The sequence below is a fragment of the Littorina saxatilis genome, linkage group LG7 (genome assembly GCF_037325665.1).
Source record: "Littorina saxatilis isolate snail1 linkage group LG7, US_GU_Lsax_2.0, whole genome shotgun sequence".
Taxonomy (NCBI): domain Eukaryota; kingdom Metazoa; phylum Mollusca; class Gastropoda; order Littorinimorpha; family Littorinidae; genus Littorina; species Littorina saxatilis.
In genome coordinates this window covers 50347422-50374414 of record NC_090251.1, presented here as the reverse complement: position 1 = coordinate 50374414, position 26993 = coordinate 50347422, and the positions used below count along the sequence as shown (strand labels likewise).

Sequence of the window (26993 nt, the reverse complement as noted above, 5' to 3'; positions counted from 1 at the left end):
TCTTTGGCAGCGACATCCGCCAGTTCATTTCCCCGGACCCCTACGTGAGAGGGGACCCAGAGAAATGATACGGATGTGCCGGATGAGATTAACTGGTGACATATAAAGAGGATTTCTCTTTGTAGCTCTGCCCGATTTGATGTGTTTCGATGCAGAGCTTGTAATGAAGAGCGCGAGTCAGAGCAGAAAACTACCGCACGCGGTGTGACTGGGAGGTCATTTATAAAAGTGCATGCCATGAGCAAGGCAAATAGCTCGGCTGAGAATATGGAGATGTCTTTATTAAGAGTATATTTCCTTGAGATTTTGAGATCTGGGATCACAAAGGCGCAGCCAACGCTGCCGTCTGCAAATTTGGATCCGTCAGTAAAGACTTTTAAATGCTCCGAGAATTTGTAGTTTAGGGTTTCTTTTGTAACAGTAGCTAGGTAGACGGGGTTATCTTTTTTGGAAGTATTATCTTCACTGTCGTATATGATAGTAGGGGTTTCCTCAAGCCAAGGCGGGTAGGAGGGCGGGGGGACCCTGGCCAGCTCACTGACCTTCACCCCGCTATCGGCTAGAATGCGGTTTACTGTGTCGGATAAGGGTAGCGTTTTGGCCAAGAGTTGAGTGCTATGTTTGGTGTTGGCCTCATAATTTTGGTGCTGAGGAAAAAAGTCAGTCAGGACCTCGCAGGCAGAGTTCTCTACCGCGTGGGCTCTGACAGCATACTGAGCTGAACGGAGTTTTATCTCATCCACAAGGGGCAGCCACCCACACTCGCTGTAGACTCGACTCTTACTCGCTTGTTGGGAGAGTCCCAGAGCTATTTTGAGCGCCCTGCACTCTATAATAGCCAGTTTTTTCATGAGCGCCGGGCGCGTCGCGAAATAAGCTTCGCACCCGTAAAGGAGGCGGGAGCGAATTAATGCCCGCACTACCTCTGTGACACACTTACGCCCTCTGGCCCAGGATTGGGACGCCAGGTAGCGTATGATATAAAGATCCTTGTTGGCCTTATTGATCAGATGTTCGATATGACTGGTCCAGTTAAGTCGGGTATCGATGATAACGCCGAGGAACTTAACTTCTGAGCTCGGTTTGATAATATCACAACCTATCTTTATACTGCAGTTCCTGTACAGTTGTCTACGGGAGACAACAAGAAAGACTGTTTTATTTGTGGCTAGTTGGAAGCCGTTGGTGTACATATATTGACAGAGGTTGTCGATTTTAGTTTGGTAAGAAGATAAGTCAACAGTGTTGGTAACTCTGTTATGGCGTGGTCTATTAGTGTCTATTAAGGCGAGGTCGTCCGCATACAGAAGTACACTGGCACCGTCAACCTTAACAGAAGTAATGTCATAGAGCATGATGCTGAATAAGTTTGGCGCGATGATACTGCCCTGGGGAACCCCCATGTCCAGCGCATGGGTTTCGGACACCGAAGAGCCCACCCGGACAGACATCTTGCGATTGCTGATGAAGTTTTTGATGAATTGGTACATGTGGCCAGAGACACCGATTCTGCCGAGTTTTAGGAGTAGACGAGCATGCCAGACGCTGTCGTACGCAGATTTAATATCAAAGAAGGTTCCAAGAAGAGAATTATTACTATGTGCCAAGGTCTTTTTGATTTTTTCAGTGACGTGCACAATGTGGTCCGCACACGAACGACCTTGCCTAAAACCTGCCTGGCATGTAGGAATGATATTGTGTTTATTGAGGTGGAACTCCAGCCTCTGGTTCACCACACGCTCAAAGATCTTGCTGAGGTGGGGGGTTAGTGATATGGGGCGGTAACTGCCAGGTAGATTGCCCGGTTTTCCGCTCTTCAATACTGCTACTACTTGTGAGTCTGACCACGCTGCGGGGATAGTATCCTTTAACCAGCATAGGTTGAAAAACTGAGTGAGCAACTTAACAAAGTTAGGTGGTAGATGTTTTATCATGTGATATGATATTGGGTCTAAACCTGTGGATTTTTTGGGGTCTTTCACAGAAGAGATGGCGTTTTGGACTTCTTTTGCCTTAAACATGCAGTTTATAGGCAACTGGTTGTCATCTGGGGGGTATGTGAAACCCTTCTCCTGATCTAACCTATAATTGAGTCGTTCAGTATCTAGGGATTTTGATTGACTATTTTTGGCAAAGGTATCTGCTAATAGGTTTGCCTTTTCAGAGTCAGTTGTGGTCATTTTATCACCCGATAGTAGTGGCTTTTCTTTAGTTCTGTATCTACATTTAAATCTGCGGATTTTCTTCCAGATTTTGCCACAGTCTTTGTAATCTTTAGTTTCTTTGTGGACAAAGTTTTCCCAGTTTTGAAGTTTAGCCTCAGCGGTGATCTGGTTAAATTGTATTTCAGCTGACTTCATATTCGTGAAGTTAGCGTCTGAGCAGTGCCTGATATATGTCCTAATGTGATATCGCTTGTTTGCCAAGGCTTCATCACAGTCTGCATTCCACCACTCATTCCTTTTGGCCTTACAGTTAGGATTTACTGATTTAAGCGGAATGTGATTATTGGCAGCAGTGAGTATACATTGACGTATGTTATTGTAAGAGGCTTCGATGTCATCCGTAAGGAGAGTTTCCTCCCTGACACCCTCGAGCTCCGCACGGAAGCTGTCCCAATTTGCCTGTTTGTAATTGTACTTTTTTCTGACCTCCGAGTTATTGCGATTAGGGGCGAAGTGGCGGAAGGTAAGAACAATGGGTAAGTGATCGGAGCCGAGGGCGTCCGGGAAAACGTTCCAGTCGATGTCAGTGACTATGGCATTTGAGCAAAGGGAGAGATCGATTGCTGACGGGGAATGGTCAGCTCTGTCTGGAAGTCTGGTTGCCGAGCCATCGTTTAGTATACAAAAGTCAGTTTCCAAAATGACGTCAGCAAGGTTGCTATTGGCATGTTTGTATCTAGGGTTAGCAGAGTCCCACAGAGGGTGGTGATTATTAAAATCACCCATCACGCACCAGTGTGCCCTGCCATGATCCAGGGATTTTAGCCAGTCGGTAGTTCCTTTTTTATTACACCCGTGGGGGTAATATATGTTAACTATGTTGAGGTTTTTGGATCCTTTTATTTCGATTTCAACAGCACATGTACTGAGATTTTCTGAACTAGGGATGAGAGGTGCAAAGGGTTTGTAATTTAAGGAAGACTTTAGATAAATAGCTGTTTGAATGAGTTGCCCTGAGCCCTTTTGCTCTACTATGGGAGGGAAGTCAAAACCATCTATAGAAGGCAGTAGGGAGCGTTTTCTCTTGACTGACTGGATAACTAAGATGTCAGCAGAGTGATTTGATATATAATTATATAGCTGAGAGAAGTTAGAGTTGATAGAGCGACAGTTCCACTGTAATATGATAAATCCGTGACCGCTTTCACCTTGTTCAGCCATTTTAACACGCACAAAGAAGGTAAGTTAAAGGGCAGATTTAAAATAGGTTAAAAAGTGGTTTTAACAGCTTTCATATCCGTCACGGACAACTGCTTGGCACCAGCAAGAGCGCCCAGCGCCAGAGTGGCGCCGCCCGGAATGAAGCGTTCAACCTTGGTGTTGGAGAGTTGTGTGTATGTAGCTGAGAGGGAGTCGATCAGGTCGAGAGGACTCTGCATCTGTCTGGCCTTAACCATGAAGCCGAGGCACTGCTCGATGAAACCTTGAAGGCCTCTTTGTTGTTCATTTAAATTTGCATATTGCTCTCCTGTTTTTAGCTTATCTAGTGCAGCGTCGGCTAGCTCAAGCTCTGCCTTCTCCTGCTCCTCCCTCATCTGCTGCTTTATTTCCTGTTCAGTTTTAAGTTTGTATTCTCTGAATCTCTGGGCCAATCCCTCCTCCATTCTCCCCATCAACCTCTCGAAGAGCTGCTCTTCTTTCGAGTCCTCCTTCCTGTTCTGGGCTTTGCGTAGGAGGGAGGCCTTTAACCCGGGGGTCCCATGAAGCGGCGCCTCTGCCCGAGCCGTCTGAGACTTACAGGGCGCCTGGGGGCCAGGATTTGGATTTTGCGAAGTTGTTTGGTGCTTCGCGGTTGCAGCAGAACTGTCCGCATGAACTGGAAGGAGTGTATTGTCATGTTCGGTCATTTTGTTTTTGATTTCTTGTATTTTATTTACTTGCCCACCCAGGGGGGGTCTCTGGACAGCCAAAGAGTACCCGGACCGGGGGGTTGAGGTCCGCCGGATCGGTTGCGGAGGGGGACGCCAGAAGGAGTCCCTCATTTCCGCTGGGGCAGTCGCTGTTTTATTTTGTTGTTTGGCGAGCTCGCGCCGCGCCCGATCCAGGGCCTCAGAATATGGTATGTATGCTGCCGACCTGATCTTATTGGCCTGCAGCCTCAGTCTCATTTCCGGGCATCCAAGATAAGCGGCGGAATGCTCGCCCTTGCAGTTTACGCAATGTTTGGCCTTGGTGCACGTCGCTCCGTCGTGGCCCTTGGAGCCACATCGGGGGCAGATCTGCACTTTTGATTTGCATTGTTGTTTTAGGTGCGATAGTCTCTGGCACTTCGTACAGCGCCGCACTGGAGGAGTGTAGGGTTCGACGCCGTACACCTCACTCTCCAGAACGACGCTGTCTGGAAGAATTGCCGTTGTAAACGTGACACGGACCGCCTGAGACGGTTTCCCATCCCTAAGGAGAAGACGGCGAAAAGATCGAACCGAGGAGGGGCCCTTTTCTACAAGACTCCCATCCTCCATCCGGACGCGCACGCCCACTGCCATCTCAGACAGGTCTGTTCCTGAATGTATTGTGGGTATGCGTTTAATGACACCTTCGGTTGTTACCTCCGGACGGTGGCATTTCACTCTGATGCCGCCGATCGAGTCTAGCCTCAATAGCTTGTTTTGTTGTGATGCTGAGGAGCACCCTACCAGGACGCTCCCAGCTGCCAGCATGCGTATTTCTTTGACCTCGCCGATGGCAAGGTCAAAAGTTTTTTTCCTCCTGAGGCCGAGTCCCTGCAATGTTGCAGGGCCCTCCTTCAGGTCCTGCACCACCACGGGGAACTCTAAGAAGGAGGGAGGAGGTTGCTTGGGTTGGTAAAGAAGTTTTCTTCGGGGTCTTTGTTTTGTGTGTGTGTGTGTATTGGCAGGTGGTAGTGGCTGTTGAGTTGTCTGGTTTTCTTGTGATTCAGTTAGGGGTTGGGAGGTGTCGACCCCCCGGGCAGATGTTGCATGGGAAATACCTGTGTTTCCCTGAAGAGGGGGACCCTCGCAGAGGACCTTTTGCTTCTTTTTCTTTTTGGGCTTCTTACGATTGACTTCGGTGAAGTCTTCCTCAAAATGATCAGTAATCTGAGAGCGTGGGGGGCTATCCCGGAAGAGAAGAGATTCCGGAGAGCTCTGCCCCCCCTCAGGGTCGTCCTCCCGCAATCTCTTTCTCTTGAAAGGAGAAGATATGCTGGTTTTCTCATTGGTGATTGCTTTATTAAGCTGTTTGGATTTTGGGGACTGACCAGTCCGGCTGGCCCGGTCAGTCTCATTCAGTGATTCCATGGGAATATCTGGGGCGCGGTCAGAACCGCTTGCTGTTTGGTCCATATTAAGGGACCAATCTTGCTCCCTCAGAGCAGTGGTGTCCGTTGGAAGGTAGTTATCTACCCAGATGAACGTTTCCCGCCTATCAGCAAAGGTGGTGTTTGGCAGTTTGTGTTTAGCAACTTGGCTCATCACTTACAAGGTACGGTACGGTCACCAAGAAAAAACAAGCCAAACAGCTCAGGGTTAAAAAGGCAGGATAAAAGCAGTGTAACAAAAGCGTCCCTAGACAAAGAGTGAGCTGAAGCTCACCCCTCTAGCGACTTTCACTTCTCTCCCGAGAAACACGAGGACTCCTGCAGGGCGAGTGGGAACGCCACCAAGGGCAGCTAGCCCCCTTTCTGGACCCACGCCAAGAGCAGAGGGAGCTGTGTCGTGTGTTTAAGACACAACGAAAATGTGATTGTCCCCCTTTACCCTCAGGAATTCGGGAGAAAATCGCTATTTGAGCACTGACTTGGCTATGTAAGCTCGAGGTGCGTTAAAGCAGTCGCTATGTAATCAGCATGTTTGCTTGTGAAAGAACGCACTCTACGGGCCAGCAACTGCAGTGAATTACTCGTGCTGAGTGTGACATGACATGCACGTGACAGAACACGACATGACCTGTTGTCAAGGTATTTTAACATGTGGGCTTTATATTTTATAAGCTTGAAAAAGAGCATTGTTAGTAATAACGCGCGCTATTTTTAGTTAAAAAAGGGATCAACTTGGAATGTGCACCCGACATTCCAATTTGTTTTCTCCTTTCTAATAATGGGTGAATTTGTTTTATTATAACTGAATTGCTTACAACCGAAATACCTACATGCCGAAATAACTGAAATAAAAAAATAAACAAATAGACGAATAGGGAAATGATACATAAATAAGTTCATAAATGAATGAGTTAATAAATGCGTTATGGCGAAATTTAGATAACAAATTAGGAACTTTAACATTAATTTCAAATTAACTAACCAAATAACAAAATCAATAGGTAAAGTGTTGTATGGGGACATGTAACAAAATGAGGAACTTGAAAACCACCATGTAGGTGTCCGACATTTACTGGTGTCTTGTTTGAAATGATTTCAATTTGGTTCCAACATTTTGTTGTCGTCGTCGTCGCTCTTGCTGTCTTTGTTGTAGTTGTTGTTATTTGGGGGTTAAACGGGAAAAGGGGCAGAAATATGTAATTGGACGATTGAACGATCGTTTTCACACTAGGTGTCGGACTTCAAGTACAACGCGGGGTAAAAGTACTTAATGGAAATCCATGAGCTATGAGTTTAATAGATAATCCTTATTTTGAGCAATTTCCATGTCTGAACATCCCACGGATATCCGCGTGCCACCCATCATGTCCTTTTACACGACAAAGTCGTGTCGTAACAATTCCCTTCCTCCCTCCCCCTACCCCTCCCTATACACTTGATAGTCCTCAACTTCGACCTACGGCGATAGGGGGATAATTGAGACAGCACTCTAAGTAGCTTTCCAGGTTACTGAAAGACTTTGATTTTGATCACAAGTTTTGGAAACTGTGAGCCCTTTTATCCTCAGGGAGACAGACTGTGTACAACGTGGGATTTAGAGCGGGTCAAAGTTGAATCAAACTTGCCACATTCATTTCTTGCCTCATGATTAGCATATGCATCGTTCACTGCTTACTGTTGTTGTTGTTTAGAAATCAGTGCGCGCGCGCGCAAGTTTGTATGTGTGTGTTCGTGCGTGAGTGTGTGAGTGTGAGTGTGTGTGTGTGGTGTCGGTGTGTGTGTGTGGTGTCAGTGTGTGTGTGGTGTGCCAGTGTGTTTGTTTGAGTTCGTGCCTGTGTGTGTGTTTGTGTGTGTGTGTGTGTGTGTGTGTGTGTGTGTGTGTGTGTGTGTGTTATAGTGTCAGTTATTCTTTCTTTTGTCCCGAATCCTTGCTTTCCAGAAACCTGTGATGTCATTCTTCCTTGAAAATTTCTTCCAAAACTTGGTTGTCCAACTTTTGTCCGAGAGATGAGGTCGGAACGGTGGTATGAGAAGAATTCAGAACTTGACACCTTGATGTCATCTGACTGATTGGCTAATTACACACTTGACTGTCTTTTGTCGACCTGGATCATAAAGTTGCCGACCATGTTGATTTACCCACCCCCTTATGAACGTGAGTCTACTTGAGACATCAGCGTAGCCAACACAAACCAAACCCAAAGTCGGACCGTAACAAGTTTTCATTATTTTATGTCTGCCACCCCACTGCCTCCCCCTTTTAACCCCCTCCGCTTACCCCTTCTCAGTTCACAGTTAATTGTCTGCAGCCTCAACCCCCCGTGGGTAATAAATCACTCGACTATCGTCGCCTGCTTCTGATGACAGCTCTAAATAATTTGTCAGATAGCAGTGTGCAAAAGACACCGTTGAGTGTACATGTATTACCTTTCATATGCTTAGGACACGTGCCTTTTCAAGTCATTGTCAATTACAAAATGTAGGTCTTACAACACAGCCACTGATTTTCATGTGACGGTATCAATGCCGGGTCCCTGCTCTGCGACAAAAAAAGTGTTTGCATTAATCGGAAGAAACATACTGCATAAGCGTAATTTATGCAGAGGTATGATGTTCTTAAGTTGTGAGATTTTTTAATGATCACGATGCCTTCAGTGCTTACTAAATTCTTTGATTAGATTGATTTTTTTAATGAAGTTAGAATTCTGCTGCTCTGATTAGTGAAATATTCAAAAATGCTATCATGCTATTTTGGCACCGTCATGGCTTTGTAGACTTATAATATATCTGCGTAATTGATTTCAACTCTTAGAAATCAAAAGTATAACAAATTGTATTGTGTCTCCTCTTGTCGTTAAATAATCACAACAACTGTAAAACAAATTTGCTTTGATAAAGCTCCCGTTTTTCTCTCAGAATTTTGCTCATTTTTGTTTTGTTTAGATGCCCCAGACACAAAAACTACAAAACGATTCATAAAAATTCCGTTCCATGCATTCCGTCTCCTCTCAATCTAAGATCCCCCCCCCCCCCCCATAGATCCTCCCCCCACAGTTTGTACAGGAGCGGGGCATTTAGGAGCCTTTGCAATTTTATGACCCGTCTGAAAGAAGTGATTGACTGGACACTGTCAAGTGCTCTTAAAGAAGCGATCAGATACGTGAGAATCACAGTGTGAAATTTGACAAGAGGTTGACGGAAGTCTGGCAACCAGATGTTAAAGGGAAAAAATAACTCACTGAAAAAGTGAGATCGCACGTGTCGGACAGATGAAGGTTGGAAAAAAAGGAACCTTCTTGGCATGGATAACACTGGAAATATAACGTGGAAAACTTGTAATTATAGGTGCTGGACTTTCAAATTCAACTTGATCGCACATGTCGCCCTTAATTGTCTCTCTCACTGCTTTCTTATTACCCTTGCAAGTTGAAACCACCCATCCCTCTCTTGCTTGATGGCAACTTTAAAGTTCTCCTTTTTCCCAACCGTTTTGTCCCAGCATATAACCACTTCATGTCCCTAATTGGCACTAGTTTCTGTGAGGACGTTATAAGCTTAGGTTAACCAACCAACCAACCGTTTTGATACTACCCATGTATCATGTATGTTTCTGAACATTTTGTTTTTATTTGGTATTGCTTCATTTTGCTTTTTTTCATTTACAATGTATAATCTGTGAAAAAAAGGCCAAAACCAAATAACTTTTAGTTTCCGATGACAAAGAGTAGTGTATTTAACAAACAAAGTTTGATTGTAATGATTGCTTCCATTTTCTGTGCACCTCCCACCTCTACAACATGCATACACTTGATAGTCTTCAACTTCGACCTACGGCGATCGGTGGATAATTGAGACAGTACTAGCTCCGAGGAGCTTTCCAGGTTACCGAAAGACTTTGATTTTGATAACAATGTTGAAAAGGCTGTGAGCCCTTTTATCCTCAAGGAGAGAGACGGACACCGGCCCCTATAATGGGCTTTAATTGGAGCGTGTCAAAGTTCATTGCATCCTGATCAGCATATGAAACGTTTATCGCTTATTGTAGTTGTGTATAACTCATAGTAGTGGGAATAAGGTGACGCGCTAGTGTGAGTTTGTGTGTGAGTGTGTGTGTGTGTGTGTGGGATTCGTATATATATGGTGTCACTAATATCAATGTGCTGTCTTTGCTTTGTTTAGCGACCAGCATCAAAGAGGCGCATCGAGGACTGCCTGGAAGAAGAGGACCACCAGGACAAAGAATGAAATCGATTGAATATGCTGTGCTGTTGCCCTGCTAAGCTGCGTGCATTTTTAATTTCTCCGCAACATAATATGCATGTTTTTGTTATGAAATAAAATTGTTGATCGTATCTTGAGTTTATGGTGTTACATGTAATAGTCCTTATGATCTGTGACTGAGTGTGAAAGTTGGTGTGTGTGCGTGGATGCATTTACCAAAACCTACATTCACTCTCAACGTTGCATTCACGTCGAAATCAAACCAAACCACAACCACAACCAAAAATTCACGTTGTGTCGACGTGTAATTCACGTCAATTTTATCAGGAAAAATGCACCAAAACACAACTTTTACGTTGTGTCAACGTAGAATTCACGTAATTTTTGAGCTAAATTTTGACCTAAAATTTACGTTCCATTCACGTGGACATTACGTAAAAATGCAACGCAATTTCAACCAAACCACAACCACAACCAAAAATTCACGTTGTGACAACGTAAAATTCACGTAATGTTTTTACGAACAATCCACCTCCACCAATCATTCACGTTGCATTCACGTTGGTGTCACGTAAAATGCAACGTTGTTTTCCAACGTTATTCCCACGTGATTTCGTCCATACAAATCTACGTAAAAAAACGTTGAAACGCAACGTAAACCCAACGTAACCCAACGTGAATATAACGTGAATACAACGTAAAATTGTTTGCTGGGACAGGAGCGATTCAGAAAAAAACACAGACCGACAGGCTTGCAGACACACATTCATACTGTGCTACACACGCACACACACAGACACTGACACACACACACATACACACACGCACACACACACACACACACACACACACACACACACACACACACACACACACACACACAGGGGATCAGGCTCACATTAGCAATTTTGGGGAAATCCGATAACTGTTTACTTATCAAGGGCGTTGCTGTTGCCTCATTGGTTGACCTTGGAAGCCACACACTGACAGCCTGACACTGAACAGTACTCGCAGGGCGATATTCTTCATAGCGAACTTTCTACCGATATCACTTGCTTTCAACATGTTGCCCTGGGACTGACCTAGGTGTAGGTTGTCCTGGCAGCTGTAATGGCTTTAACCGTCGTTGTAAATGTGCTGGGTATTGTCAAATGAATGCCTGATTGAAGCAGAGCTCAGAATGACTGACCTTGACATTAATCAGATACTGGCATCAATACTGCTGTGAAGGAAATTTTTTAAGAAGAAACGTTGTGATGATCCACTGCAGGAAACAATAAAAGCATAGTCATTAGCACAATGTGGCTGTTGCAAAGGTGAGTGTAATGCTTACATTTTTAGTTTTATAGATACGTAAGTGATACATCATACCAAAGGAATGTGGTGATATTTTATAGTTAACTGAATATAGCTTGCGTGTGTGTGTGTGTGTGTGTGTGTGTGTGTGTGTGAACTGAAGTGTTTGACTGATGGATAGAGTGATTTGTTCATTACTTAATACATTAATATCTTAATTGGTTGACTGTTTGGCACAACCACGTAAACTATCAAAACCACTCACGCAAAGATGCTAACACAAGAGATCACAAGTCATTTGTTTCACAATTTACGTGTGCACAAACACACACTCAAAGGCAGCGCTCAGCCTCATATTTGTAATTTTGGGAAAATCCGATAACTATTTGTTTCCATAAACGGTGTTATTTTTCTCCTTATTTGTTACCACTGCCACAACATTCTAATAAAAAATTCCATCTCACACGGCAGAAATTAATATGTAAAGCGCTTAGAGAACGTCAAGCGCTATATAAATCTCCCCATACAAGGGGTGAAATGGGATACCGGCGAAACGCGACTAATAGATCCCTTGACTTTGGGGTAGCGCGACTCTGTTACTGCTAGCTTTCCACTGGGGGGAAGCGACCCGAATTTGCAAGCGTTGTGACAAAAAAGAAATGATTTTACATTTTTACAAATCACGGGTTAACAATAGCGCATGCGAACAAATGCACATGATGTACGTATCCTCTTAGCTTGATATTATAAAGATACGAAAAACTGCAACACTTACCGCATAGGCAACATACATTGCAATCACAAGTTGTGCTAAAGACAGACCTTCTCACCGTCGCGATATAACCTTGAACGGTTGAAAACGACGTTAAACACCAAATAAAGAAAGAAAGAAAGACCTTCTCAACTGTTTACGAGCAAAATGTCAAGAAACAAGTTTTGTTCTTGTATTTCAGGCCACGTTACCACCCAGAGCCTAAGCTATGGCTGACTGAACTGTATAGCCTGTGAAAGGACTCCCGGTTGGTTGCAGTGATTGCCATGGGAACCACTGCATGCTGGTGATGTTGTCCCTGGATGGTGAGTACACACAGGTTTCACGCCGATTGGTTCGTGCAGGTTGAATAGGAAACTGTTTTCAATGCTGGTATATGTGTTTGTGTGGTAGGGAGTTTTTTTTATTTTATAGTGAGGCAAACAATACAAACTGCTGCTCACCCCTACTGTAGTTCAAGTTCAGTAGAGATGGTTACGTTGTTTCATCCTTAAAACACCCTTTCATGCGAAATCTGACACTATCCTATGCTCATGGGGCTGCACTGTTGGTGTGTTTTAGTACAGAGTTGGGATTCCACATTGGATTATTTAGTCTCTGTCCTTCCCTATCACACAGACAATGGGATAGTGCATGCATAGCATTCGGTGCAGGCATTTTGTTTTAAAGAATGTATCTGCCTGTTTGTGTTGTAAATTGTGTTACCTCACATACACGAGAGGCAAACCATGTCATTACTAAACCATACACTCACAGTGGGTATATAATGTTAATAAGGTCGTGTCAAACTAGTCTGGTAGGGACCCAATTGCCCCCTGCTCATGGTGATAAAGTACCAGAGACAAATATGATTATGTGACGTTTGGAGCAGAAAACAGGCCATTACAGTATGTTGGATAAACAGAATACTGCATGCCTTGCTGCATCAACCCAGATTAACACTTTTTGCTTTTTCAAACATTGAATAACTTGCTTTCGTTTGCATTTCAATAAATACAAATTAAAACTCGTGTAAATCTGGTATGACACAGAAAGCCATGTCGTATTCTCAATCGCCTTCCCCGCATCCCGAGCCTAGCTACACCATTTTCCTCCATCATCGCTTTCAGTCTCCTCCTGCACACACTTCTTCTGATCTTCTCCCTGCTTCACCCAAATGTATATTGTTCGTGTTGTGATTCATGGTCCCTGGGTTTCAGGGCCGTGATGCGGGGATCCTACCGTGCTGGGGACGAGGTGGACGGGTTGCTGGAGTCGCCATGGTTACACGACTGTCTGCTGCCTTCTGTGTACAGAGACAACACTTTGCTACTGCAGCACGTCATCAGCGTCTTTCACACAGGCCATTTTTGCCCTCATGACGTCATGGCCTTTTTAACATTCATGCTTTTAGACCAGCGAGAAACGTTTCTGTTTGTTTAAAGTGTTCTTTATGCCAAGGAATATTCAGTTCATCACTTAAAGCAATTTTCCAACACAAACTTTGATTGGCTCAATTTCTTGTACCCTATTAAAATCACCGACAGGCACTCTAACTTGTACTTTGCTTTGCACCTCTTTAAACGCTTTGACAAAGGAGACCAAAAACACACATCATGAAAGCTGTCACAAACATTATATAAAACCAAGATGAAAAACGGTGAAAGCGAGTTTTTTTTTCCAACTGTCTTTGTTTGATCCAGCTTTTGGTCTCACAGATCATACTTCCTTTGTTCTCCATACCTGGATTTACCAAATGCAGTGAGCTCATCTTCATAACCATGCACCGCGGCGGAAATTTTTAGTGAAGTTGAAATCCACACCTTGCTAGAAAAACATTAAGCAAACCGATGAGGGTTTCTTCAGCAAACTGAACAATGCGGTGACTGCCAAAATTAAACAAAACTTGTGGCAGGACATTAGGGACAGTGTCAATGCCCGCCATGTTTCTTCGCCGTACGCGTGCTGCGCAAAGGTTTACGACAGGTGAGGGGGGGGGGGGGGGGTCTGTCGTAACAATCATTATGGTGAACGTAGCAGCGCAAGTTAGCCTACGCTACGCTCGCGTCATGCCCACCACGTTTCTAGCTTACGGTGTCCGTAGGCTTTGCGCATAATGCCTAAAGCTGCTACGTACTCAACAAGACCTCGGCCACTGATTACGCACATTAGCAGTTATCGCACAAACCTTTTTTTAGTCACTACCTACAAGTCGCCAACACATTAGGTGGCTTTGGAGAACGAAATCAATGGCAATTCCCGCAAAGAGACCGTGTTGTGTCGTCAGCAGAGAGCTGATGGACGCTATAGCTTGGGAGGACTGGAGGGAAGTGAAAAACATCCTGTGTGAAAGTAGCCGTCATGTAGCAGACAGTGTAGTTACACGGCTGATCAACAAAGACCGGTGGGGTGTAGTAAGACAAGTCATAAAATGTGTCGGAGATGATGAGCGCACATGGGACATAGAAGGAGTTTTGGTGAAAAACAACATTTTGCTCTCAGTTGCTGATCGTGTCTGGACATGTCTTAAAGAATCATATAATGAACGTTTCCTTGAGAAAACATTTCAATGGATTATAAAACAAGCGTGCACGCGAGTCACTGACCTTGAATTCGTGTTATCTAACTGTGCTGACGACAGACTGGACTCTGTGCTGACCATACTGGTTGAACGACGTGAGTGGCATGCTGTGTTGTACGTGCTAAATCGTGGTGCCTCTAACAAACAATGGGCTGTACAAGAATTATGTAAGCACTGTGAAGAATATGATTTAGAAAATGTTCATTCCGATTGGATCTCACCTTCTGATACCTCCAGTGAGGATGATTCTCGTATTGAAGAGTTTCTTGTCGACGACATACTGCCTCACTGTGCTGACGATCAGCTGGACAGTGTGCTGAAAACACTGGTAGAACGACGTCTGTGGCGGGCTGTGTTGTACGTGCTAAAGCGTGGTGTCAGTGACTCCTCTAAACGCTGGGTGGTGTTGGAAATGTGCGCCTGTTATTCTCAAGCGCAGATATATACAATATTACTTTTCTGTGCTGACGACCAAGCGGACTGTGTGCTGACAACACTGGTAGAACGACGTCAGTGGAAAACTGTAGGACAGGTTCTGAAGAAAGGTGTCAGTGACTCTAATAAACAATGGGCAGTACGACAAGCATGTGAGCAGTATGTACATACTAAGTTTAGAACGGATAATACCTACTGGTGTTTCCGTTTAAAGTCTGACCATGAGTTGTATTCTCCCACGGAACAGTGCCTTGTGGACGACATACTGCCTCACTGTGCTGACAACCAGCTGGAAAGTGTGCTGACAACACTTTTGGGACGGCGTCTGTGGAAACCTGTGGGTAAATTATTGCAGCGAGGTATCAGTGAAACACAACGTAGATTGGCTATGGAAGAAGCAAGCAAAATTGCTGAGGATGATGATTTACAGTATATTTTGCCTTTCTGTTCTGACCAATTTCTTGACTCTGTTCTGTCTAACCTTGTAAAACGACGTCTGTGGAAATCTGTGGGTGAATTGTTGCAGCAAGGTGTCGGTAAAACACAACGCAGATGGGCCGTGGAAGAAGCGAGCAAAGCAGCTGAGAGTGAGCCATTTGTTATGTATGTTCTTCCTTACTGTTCTAATCATTATCTGCGCATTGTGCCATATCTTGTGGAAAATGGCCTGTGGGATTATGTACAACAGATTTTACACTGTACTGCCAAGCACTTCCTTTGCCAATTAGTAAAACAGGAAGGACACACCATTAAAGATGACTCAGTTGTCTGGGCAATACCAAACAACTGCCATCTAAATGCTGCACATGCAGTTAAACTCTTCGGGATGGCCAAGAAAAAAACTGCAAGCAAAGTACATGAACTACATACGTGTTTGGGCTTGAAGGAAGATTTATGTGATCTTCTGTACACGTCATACATACATCAGGTGTGTTTTGAATTGTTCAGTGAAGAGAAGACCGCAATCATGACTGATTCCACCCGTTGTCTCGTGTTAAACATATACCTTGAGATTATTTCGTGCATTCAAACAATCTCTACGAATTCAGTCAAAGAAATGGTTGATTACGTCAAAAGCGATGCATGCAAAATAAATACTCTAGTTTCACAATTAGGCACGCTCAGCTCTAGTTCCGTACCGCTCTGTTATCCTTTCTTGAAGCAGTTTTCCTTGTACTGCACTTGCAGACACGGAAACGCCGATGACGAAGTCTTGCTGATGATGTTTGCTGTTCTTCCTCTTGTCCCTGAACTGCAAACTGTGGCCCTCAGAATCATGCTACGTCACAAGAGATGGGACGTCATCAGCCACGCTGATCTGTCTGGTGTGTGGGAGCAAGATCGGCGCCACTTGTTGCAGGCAGCTGTGAAGCAGAGACAATGGAGTGTTGTCAAGCAGTGGGCCGACCACACACTGTATGACGATCAGCGTGTCTGGGCGCTGAATGAGGCTTTGAATGAGAAGCAGTGGGGCGTGGCCTTGCTGCTGGCTGACCATGGACTGACCGACATCGATCTGATGCGTGTGCACTACCGGCTGGCCAAGTACGCGGACTGGGACGTCATCCTCCACATGTTTGAACGCGGCGCTGATGTGGAAGAGGTCAAAGAACGACTGGGAAGGATGAAGGATAACAAGAGAATTTCAGAGATATCCCTGCGTTTCATTAATTTCAGGCATAGTCAGGTTAAGAATCTGGTAAAAGAAATGCAAAAGGCAAAAGCGGATGCCTTGGAGATTGCATGCTATCGATGTAACTGGATTTTTGTTTTGTTTACCTTGATCCGCAACCACAGTAACGAGTCGGCTCACTGTGCCCTGAAAGTGGCCATGAAGAAAAAAGCTTGGCACGTGGTGATGCAGCTGGTAAGAGTAGGAATGGATGCCAAACAGCGGCACTCACTTTTCTCCCTGATGATGAAGCGACGGCAGTGGGGAGTGTGCAGAGTGCTGTTGGAGCAAGGGCTGAGTGTTCAGTTGTGTCTGAAGGTTCTGCCACAGCTGATGGAGATGAACCAGTGGGCTCTGGTTGCCAGGGTGATGGAACACGACGTGGGTGACGATGTGAGACAACAGGTGATGCAGCGTGCCTGGGAGAGGAGGGAAGGGAGCGTGGTGTGGCTCTGTATCAAATCCTTGCCAACCCCACTGTCTGTGAAGGAACGGGAAGCGCTGTTCCAGCGATCATTCAGCTGTGAGCTGTGGCAGGTGATAAAGCCGTTAGTGGAGAAGAAGGACGTGACTGGAATCAGACATCGTGACACCGCTCTGCTGGCCGGCATTGATCTGCACGAATGGGATTTGGTAGATCACTGCCAACGTCACCACGCTGACATCAACATGAAGGACAAGAAAGGTCACACTCCTCTGCAAAGGGCGGCCATGAAGAAAGACTGGGAGTCAGTGGAGGAGTTAGTGGTCCGTGACGGTAACCCCAATCTGATGGACAGAGAAGGAAACACTGTACTGCTCAGGGCTATAGAAGCACAACAATGGGGCATCGTGTACTTGCTGATTCAGTATCAAGCTGACATTCATGAGCAAAAGAAAAGTCGGGTTGGCACCAAAGGAGTAACACCACTGGGAATGTTGATTGACACGAGGCGAGTGGACATGATTGAACACACGCTGCTATGGTGTCCTGATCAGTCCAAGGGAGCGAATCACGTGGGGGAGACGACTCTCCATGTGGCATGTTTATCAGGTAACCATGACAGCATATACTATTTGATGGCACGGCAAGTTAACCCTTTAGCTGTGACAAACAGCGGACAGTCAGCGTTGGTGTACGCCGTGCTGAACAAAGACTGTCCACAGAGAATGGTAGCAGAGTGCATAAGGCTGGGGTTCTCCACGCACCAGCCTAACCTTACGAACAACAACACAGATATGAAGTCTTTGATTCTCCAGAATCGTCGGGAAACATCCTATTGGTTTCCTGGATCCGCTCTCAGTTCTCCTTTTCTGTGTGCATTGCTGCACGGTCTGCCTGTTGTAATGCAGATGCTGTATGAATCAGGGGCGTGCAGTCAGAGAGAGCTGTTTAGACTGCACACAGAGTTACCACACCTTGCTGACCCGAACGCGGTATTGGGAAGAAAACTTGAGGAGCAAGCAGGCCATGATTTGGATGCATATACGAATTTTGTTCATTGCATTGAGAATATTGCTCTACCCTACCTGACTGAAATTGCCACCACACCTCGCAGCCTGGTGTCCACGTGTCGCGTGGTGATCTCTCACTGCCTCACACTCAGCAAGACACGTCACAGAGATGTGGACCAGCTGCCACTGCCAGAGAGGATGAAGAATTTCGTTTTGTTTTCTGACCTCACTGACCCGGACTTTGGCAAGGACACCCCGTGATACATTCTGATCATGTTCAAATACTATTGTGACCATCCAAGGCACCTTGCTATATAATGATGGGAAATCACTGTCCTGGTCAACACTCATATTCTATAATCATGTAATATACATCAACGCTGCACTTCAACAGAGTAACAATCAAGTACAAGCTGGATGAATTGGAGTGAACGACTATTTGCTGATAGAACCTAGCTTATTCAAAATTCAAATTAGCAGTGCATGATCTTTTGAATATCATTACCATTTGGAGAAAGAAATTACTAATGTGATTATGTTCGTTTGTTTGCAAAATGGGATTGTATGAGACTACGCATATTGAACAATTGAAGACATTGGTTTTAGAAATATTAAATTTAGAAAATAATAAGTTCACTGGAGTTTCACACCGACCTTCCCGAAAACAAGGTCAGACAATGCTGATCCACGCTCGTCTGCATCTAACATGTAACTAAACAAAGAAGCTCACTGTACTTGACGTCGGAATGTACACCACAACAGTGATTTCAGCCTTACGTTAGATCCTCAACCCCTCACTTGACCCATTTAGATTTAGTATTTGAATTTGCACTTCATGCTGAAAAACTGACCCCATGCTCGTTTTAAATGTTCATATTATTAAGAAACGCAGAGTTTTGTGACATCATTGCGTAATGCATAACGAATAGCTTGTGTAGAATATGTGTATGCAAATGTTCATTGGGTTCGTCTGCTGTTGCTAGGTCTAATCCTATGATAAAAAAACCGTTGATTGAACGAAAAGCAACCTCTGTGTGATCGACAGTAATTAATTCATAGACGATTAAAAAATAACATATATTATACATATTATACGTGCAATTTCATAGGATGTCATGAAAACAACAACACTTCCTGTGTTTTTGTGTTTTGTTGTTGTTGCTAATAATTGTTCTTATGCTTCCATAAACACATTGGTTAAGGTCCGCCAGCTGTAGCCTCGTAACTGTGTGTTTTGCCAATAATACTTTCGGATGAATTGTTGTAGTGTTGGTATGTGTAAACTCTAATCGTTTTTTTTTTTTTTAGTTTTAAAATTTTTTTTTTTTTTTAATCATAACATAAATTTATTCCTTATCATACATTTCCATCCGTAAATAACAGTCTCTAAATATTATTATTTCAAACACTCAATTTAAACTTACACTTGTTTTATTGAAAAATAAATACTATTTCAAGGGGTGTCCCATATCTAAATTTACTTATACACATTTTTCCAATCAAGATTAAATGGGTAAGATACTTAAACATATCATGTGTCAAACCATTCTTATCTCGCACACAAATCAGCACATCTGTTGCTTGTAAAATAATTGCTATGTTATATCGATCGTAAAACAATGTTTCAACATGCTTCCACAAATGGTGAATTTTACTGCAATAGAAAAAGAAATGCTCAATATAATCAACTTGTTCAATACAATATGGACATTTATCATTATCTGTGAGTCCCATTTTTAAGAGAAGAATATTGGTTGGGTATATATTGTGTAATATCTTCCACTGTAATTCTTTTAGTCTGGTTTCTGTTGTTGTCTCTTTTGCATTGAGCCAAACTTTTTCTTCAATATTAATACCAACTCTAATCGTTATTGCTACCATTTTATCATGTTGTTATTTTTTGCAACCAATGCTGTTGTAACTTAACAATTACACCAAGTGTTACCATTGGTCTAACACCAAAGTTGTGGAACGTGTTAGGTGATTTGATTATAGAATGATCATTCATAAGTTTATATTTGCATATATTCTTAATATCATTTTAAAAAAGGAACCAGTTCTCTTAGTAACAATCGATTCATGTTGTCGCCGCTAAAACAAAAAGGGCAAGCTTGCGCCCCCCACCCAATCGATAAATAAATTGCTCACCTCATATAGGGCCTACCAAAAATAAACATATCTTTTTGTAAACTAACCTGGTGAGCAACTGTGACACAGAAATCCAAATGCGGTATAACACAGAAATAGGATAATGGACAAAATGAGAGAGTTTTAAACTTCATAGATTCCATTGAGGTTTTCAAACCGTGTCTGTTTTGCCTCCACGTTCGTTCAAAAAACGTGTAATACAAACTTGCACAGATAGTGTCACCTTTATTGACAGATTGCAAATTGCGTCTAGCGTCTCGCGGTGAAAAACTGAAAAAATAACAGAACGATAACTATCAAGAAGCTGTTTGCAAACAAGTCCGTACCACGGAACCACACACTAGTGAATGAAAGTATCTTGCGTCCGACCCACTAAGCATTTAGAAATAGGAGCACGCATAATATAATTGAACAAAAACATCGCGCACGTTATGCTGACGAAACCAAACAAATAGAACAAGCTACACACATTCTATTTGACCTGACACAATTAAATTATGGAACAGAAACCGCAAATAAACTTTCAGAAATTAAATGACTCTACTAACATCATGTGAGGGGCACAGTAACTAAACATATCTAAGAATTTCGCGGAACGTAAGCTTACTGGTACTGACGACCAACGAAAATGGCGGCTGAAAACCAACAAGGGACGTAACCTAAACAAAACAAAGGGAAACAACTACTGGATTTTTCTAAATACAGAACAGTTTCCATCAGTTTATTTTCTCCAGAACCAGATAATTTGTGAGTATCATGTTGATGATGCTACTTGGTGATTGTACATTACTGGATTTGTATGCTTTCGTTATCATACCTGTGCAACTAGTAGATAACTACACATGACTGTGTTTGTGTATTTTCAATATAAATCTGTAATACTCATTCATTTAGTTTACTTTGACTTGATCAGTTGCTCACTGATTGTAGTGATTTTGCACTAGCTAGATGATTTAGAATGTTACCCTGTTTGCTTACTTTTGATGACTGTACGTTGTTATGTTTTTTTATTGTTCAGGTGATTGTTTGTAATAATTCTAGTACTTTAACATGTTTGTATGTTTTGTTGTTATTATTTTAGTTTGTCAATTTCTGGTTTTTTTGTTTGTTTTGTTTGCAGGTTATTTTCAATGACGCTCTATTAGCCTTCTGTCGGGGGAATTTAACTAATTATACCACATAGTCATGCTTGATTAAACCGTGTAGGTTGTATTACTCTGTTTTTTTACTTACCGGATGGTTTTACATTACAATTCCTGTACATAGTTTTTGTAAAACAGTGCACGTACGATTACTACTTTGTATGAACTTTCTAAGTAATAGTCGTTTTATGTATCATGCCTGTGTCACTCCAGGGTGATTTTAATCTACCATATTTATATATGTACTGTATAATTGTTTGCATATGCTCCACGTGAACACGTGATAATTATACAATAAGATGGTTGTTCCCTCCTTGTTTCAAGTTTCTATGCAGTCGTTTGTCATAAGATGCATGTAAATGTGCATGTCGTTCTGATAGTAGGCCTAGTTGATGAGTCTTTTTGTGTTTCTGTTATTTTGAAGATTGGGGTGATACTCGTTTTTATGCATCAACATTACTGTTCTCATTAACTACCAAATCTATTTACGTGTTTTAGTAATTGTGTATGTTTATTTATCATTAACTTGTGAATGAATTCTACGTTTTGCATAATTAGATTGTGAATGCATGCTGCATACTGTGTAATTGATGTTTGTTGGTAGTTTATGTACACGAACCCTTTGACTATCGCTCTGATTACATTTGACAACAGACACTGCACATGTGGCAAACGCCCCCCGCGGGTTAGGGGGAGTCCCATATTGATTGGGACGAGAAAGAATTTACCCGATGCTACCCAGCATGTCGTAAGAGGCGACTAACGGATTCTGTTTCTCCTTTTACCCTTGTTAAGTGTTTCTTGTATAGAATATAGTCAATGTTTGTAAAGATTTTAGTCAAGCAGTATGTAAGAAATGTTAAGTCCTTTGTACTGGAAACTTGCATTCTCCCAGTAAGGTCATATATTGTACTACGTTGCAAGCCCCTGGAGCAATTTTTTTATTAGTGCTTTTGTGAACAAGAAACAAATTACAATTAACAAGTGGCTCTATCCCATCTCCCCCCTTTCCCCTATCCCATCTCCCCCCTTTCCCCGTCGCGATATAACCTTGAATGGTTGAAAACGACGTTAGACACCAAATAAAGAAAGAAACATGTGGCAAGTGGAATCAGAGCAGTAAAAAGGATTGAATGTCTGTTTATTGTCATTACATATTTGTTGTCTAGAGAGAGATCTGAAGTCTTATGAAAAGATATTGAATAAGGTCACTTTGGAGATACTTGGCACACGACTTGTTCTTTTAATTACAGAACGCTTTCTTTAAAGGCATATGTACGCGCTCCCGTGTTTACAAAGTGTAGTTTGCCCATAATCGATGTCAAACGCACCATAAGACCATGTAATGACGATATGTCGCCATGCGCGGACCATATACATGCATTACAGCTTGTTCTAGCCTCTGAAAAAGTGAGGATGTCAACAAAGACGCGGAGTTATTTCCCTTGCGTCAACGCTACCTCTGTTGGCAAATCTATAAATAGGACGATCTAGATCAAAATAAAAATTCAAATATCTCAACATTTAAGGGGTCCTAGACCACAATATCTTGCAGGGAACTTAATTTAGCATGTCTCCAGCTGTGGGTAAAGCAATTAGCGTGTATAGTCATCGAGTACATATGGCTTTAAGCACTTTTTATAGTAAGTATGTTTTGTATGAACAATGCGGTGTCAAACAAACAGCTGAACATTCCTGAAACGTAATGACATATTATTAATTAAATGAGTGCATGTTGTAAGTTTTACAGTGTAAAAACTACTGGCGTATCCTCTGGAAATAACGAGAAAGTGTTGTCTTAATTTACGTGTACCGCTACTCGTTGTTTCTTCAAGGACGCTTTTTAAAAAAATTATGTTTTGTATGAACAATGACATGCCAAACAAAAAGCTGAATAGTCTTGAAATATAATACAGTATGTTTATATAAATGAGTTCATGTTGTAACTTTTTAAGTTTACAAAATTGTTGCCATACCCTCAGGCAATAAGGAGACAGTTTTATCCTAGTTTTCATTTATAGCTACCTGTGGATTGTTTTGATTTTACGATTTAAGAATAAGAATTTTCAGACAGAAAGACGACTGTAAATGACTCCTACAGCAATACAATGTGATTTACTTTTGTAAGATGTATAACGACATTGGCTGCGGGTGATGAAGTTCGCAATTCGTTGAGCACCTGTTCTTTGAATATGTGATCGTCGATCAACCATGAACAACCCTATGTAAGTTGTGCTCGCTGTACAGAACCAGGATATTGATCTTGGTTTAAGTTACAGGTCATGTTTCACCTGTACATGAACCATGTCTGATTATTGGATGTGTGTTTAGAATGACGGGCGCAGTGGCGTGGTGGTAAGACGCCGGCCTCCTAATCGGGAGGTCGTGAGTTCGAATCCCGGTCGCAGCCGCCTGGTGGGTTAAGAGTGGAGATTTGTCCGATCTCCCAGGTCAACTTATGTGCAGACCTGCTAGTGAATTACACGCAAGCACAAGACCAAGTGCGCACGGAAAAGATCCTGTAATTCATGTCAGAGTTCGGTGGGTTATGGAAACACGAAAATACCCAGCATGCCTACTCAACGAAAGCGGAGTGAAGCTGACTATGCTTTCAGAGTATAGTTTGGGGAACCCAAATGGGCAAACGAGCTCACACGCAACCAGACAATTCTGGAACGCTGAAGAAGAATGATCTCGTATAAGCTTGCCTTTCAACTATGAATTTCCCCTTTTGTGTCAGTATTTCTGGCTTAGATGTTTACTGTTTACTTATAAATGCTGTTTGGTTAAATGACAGTTTTGTTTTTCATCTTATGAATCCCCTGTGCAATTGTAAACATGTTGTTTATATCAGGATATTTGTGTTCGTTTTATAGTTTGTTTCACTAAAAAGTGAACGTCATCATGTTTGTATAGTTATCATATGCCATGACAAATATGATCATGTCTATAATTCTGAAGTCTGTATTATCTTATTGCTTTTTTACGTGTTTGAAAACTTTTATTTGTTATATGTTTGTTGTGCTTTTGATTCATTGCAATGAAGGTGACTGTTGACAGCCACTGCCATTTTTATCAGTTACTTTTAATTGGGTTGCATTTTTGTATATAACATTGTGACAAGTGCTATTTGTAATTAGTGGCAAACTGCTTGGTTGGTAAATCCAACTCTTGTTAAATTGATATTCTAGGTCCTTTCACACAAGTCATACATTTAACACAGCAAAATTGAAAAAGATTACAGTGGCAGCTTCTTCATACTGCGGTCTAAAACACCTAAGGCAGTTTGGGGGACTAACGCACAGACTCATCAGTTTGGAAGGAACATCAATTTAGTCGTGCTGTCGGAAGTTTTCAGTTTGGACGGATCTGTTCTTAACACAATTCTTCAATTGATAAGGATAATGATACGATGTTATATAGTCCTGTGAGGTTACCCTCATGGAAGTTCGGGCACCGGGGAAAGCGAGCTGTCATACAGTATACGGCGCTATCCATTGTTTTCGTTTTTTCTGCATGTTTCCAAGTCTTGAGACTTTCGTTGTGAGCTTGGGTTCTTTATCGTGCGCATGCGTGCTCATGGGGGTGTTCGGACGCCGAGGAGAGTCTGCACAAAGTTGACTCTGGGAAATAAATCCCTCGCCGAACGTGGGGATCGAACCCACGCCGATTGCGACAAATGGTTTTGAAGCCAGCTACCGACTGAGAGATTTCCTCGCCCTCGGTAATCAATCACTGTGGACTTGTGGGGGAGAATGCAAATACAAAGAGCCGAAAACATTGTAAATGAAGAATAATGCAGTCCCAAAGAGCAAAGTATACAGATTTGGACTGTGCATTTCATCGTAGGAAACACGTACACTTCCTAGGAAAATATAGAATACATGGACACATTCCGATAGTATAGAAACATATTTGGGTGATATCTGGTAATTCAAATGCAGCAAAACACACAAGCAGAGGAGGACATTTCAAGGAATACAGACCCAGGTGGGTCACCGTGTTAAAAGTCGGTTGTATAAAGGGCATCCGTTGGAAGGTTATTGTTAATCTGTTGTACATTTGTCAACATTCTTGCCACCACAGCTGTATTTGAAATGTTCCCAGATGATCTTTTTTTGGTGCTGTTTCAATATTTGATTGAATACTACTTTGCGTAATTTTATGATTAAATGTGTGACTATTGCCACAGCATATCATTGCACGTGTCATTGCATACTTCCAATATGGCGTAGTACGACCACTATGCTTTTGATTGTGTAGGTTTGTATTGTTGCTGTCTTGATACATAATCAATGTGCTTTATTTTGTTGCATGTAGATACTTCCTTTATTAAATACCATGGATGCTGCATGGATATATTTTAATAACAATGTGTTCTGCGCGAACTTAGAATCCGGTTTCATTCTAGAATGGACCGGGTCCAGGTTGGAATTCTAACCCTGCGCAAGTACAGGGGTGCCATTCTAGAATGAAACCCTTGTTGCTGGTCCATTCTAGAATCGGCCGTGCGCAAGGTTGGAATTTGGGTCCAAGTTGGAATAGTCATTTCAGTTAGACTATCACACAGCCAAAGCCACAAATGTGGATTTTCTGTTTGTTTTTGTTTTTTGTGTGTTTGGTTGGGTTTTTTTTCTCGGGTTTTTTACACTTTACTCAAAGACATCGTGAATTGGGATTGTGATGTTCTGAAAGTGATTACGATTTTGAGAGACACTCAGCACTGATCGCTACGAACGGAAATTTCCGGACTGACAGTGTTTTGCCGATCTCGCTTGTAACTTTTAATCTTATTCATATACATGAAGTTGGTCTTCTGAATTGTGAAGATATAATGTCAACTTTTTTTTAAACCTGTGACAACAGCTCTATAACTCACTCTGTCCTTCTGTTGGTCTGTCTGTCGGTTAGTCGGTCTGACCGTCTGTCTGTCTGTCTGTCAAAAAAATTGTCAAAAAACCGGACATTTCCGAGAGGGAGACAGCGCTGACATTGCAAGCGGCCGCAACCGGCTCTCATCACAAAAACAACTGCCCTGCAAACATTACCGCCCTGGTTGTCCCCCTTGCTATGGTCTGCCTTTGTTTTTTGCGTACTCAGGAGTGTCAACTTTCTTGACATGACATTACATCGCAAGATCGCCAAAGGATTTTTTTCAGGGGTAGACAAATCAGCCCCATTTTATCAAAGGGAAGGTGCAGGTGGAGATAATTCAAGGGAAGACAACTCTGTCTTACCTACAAACATTACGGCCCCCTTTATTCAAGGGTTTCATTCTAGAATGGCACCCCTGTACTTGCGCAGGGTTAGAATTCCAACCTGGACCCGGTCCATTCTAGAATGAAACCGGATTCTAAGTTCGCGCAGAACAAATGCATCAATCAATACTACTTGATAAATGTTTTAAAAACTTTTTGTATTGCGAGTTTAGTATTTTGTTTGTACAATTATGACAATGTTTACAGATAGATCCGACTGAAAGCAACCATGGTGTTGTTTAAATACACGACACACACTCATTATACATGGGTATACAACGTTTTTAGAGTAAGAGTTGTATAGTAGTTAGAGCGCCTGCCTCTCGCGCTGCCAGTTGGGTGACACAGTCTGGGAGAAACCATGAAAATATTCCGTGACATTTCAAACGACACACAACTAAATAGAAAAGTTAGAAGGTCTGAGGCGAGTGAGCTATTTTATCGATTTATCTTGAGGACGACCCAAATGTACCTCTTCTGATATCCAACACCATTGTTTGATGTAAAGCGGTTATCGCACAGATTGATTGTCATGTGACAGTGAGTTAAG

At 42.6% G+C, this 26993-nt stretch overlaps 1 long non-coding RNA gene across 1 annotated transcript; it reads left to right on the top strand.

Annotated features, from left to right (window-relative positions):
- The first annotated feature begins 6880 nt into the window (after positions 1-6880).
- Positions 6881-9857, top strand: LOC138971712 (uncharacterized). The gene is made up of 2 exons (XR_011457351.1): positions 6881-7660; positions 9685-9857. It is a non-coding gene; the product is annotated as an uncharacterized lncRNA (long non-coding RNA).
- The last annotated feature ends 17136 nt before the right edge of the window (positions 9858-26993 follow it).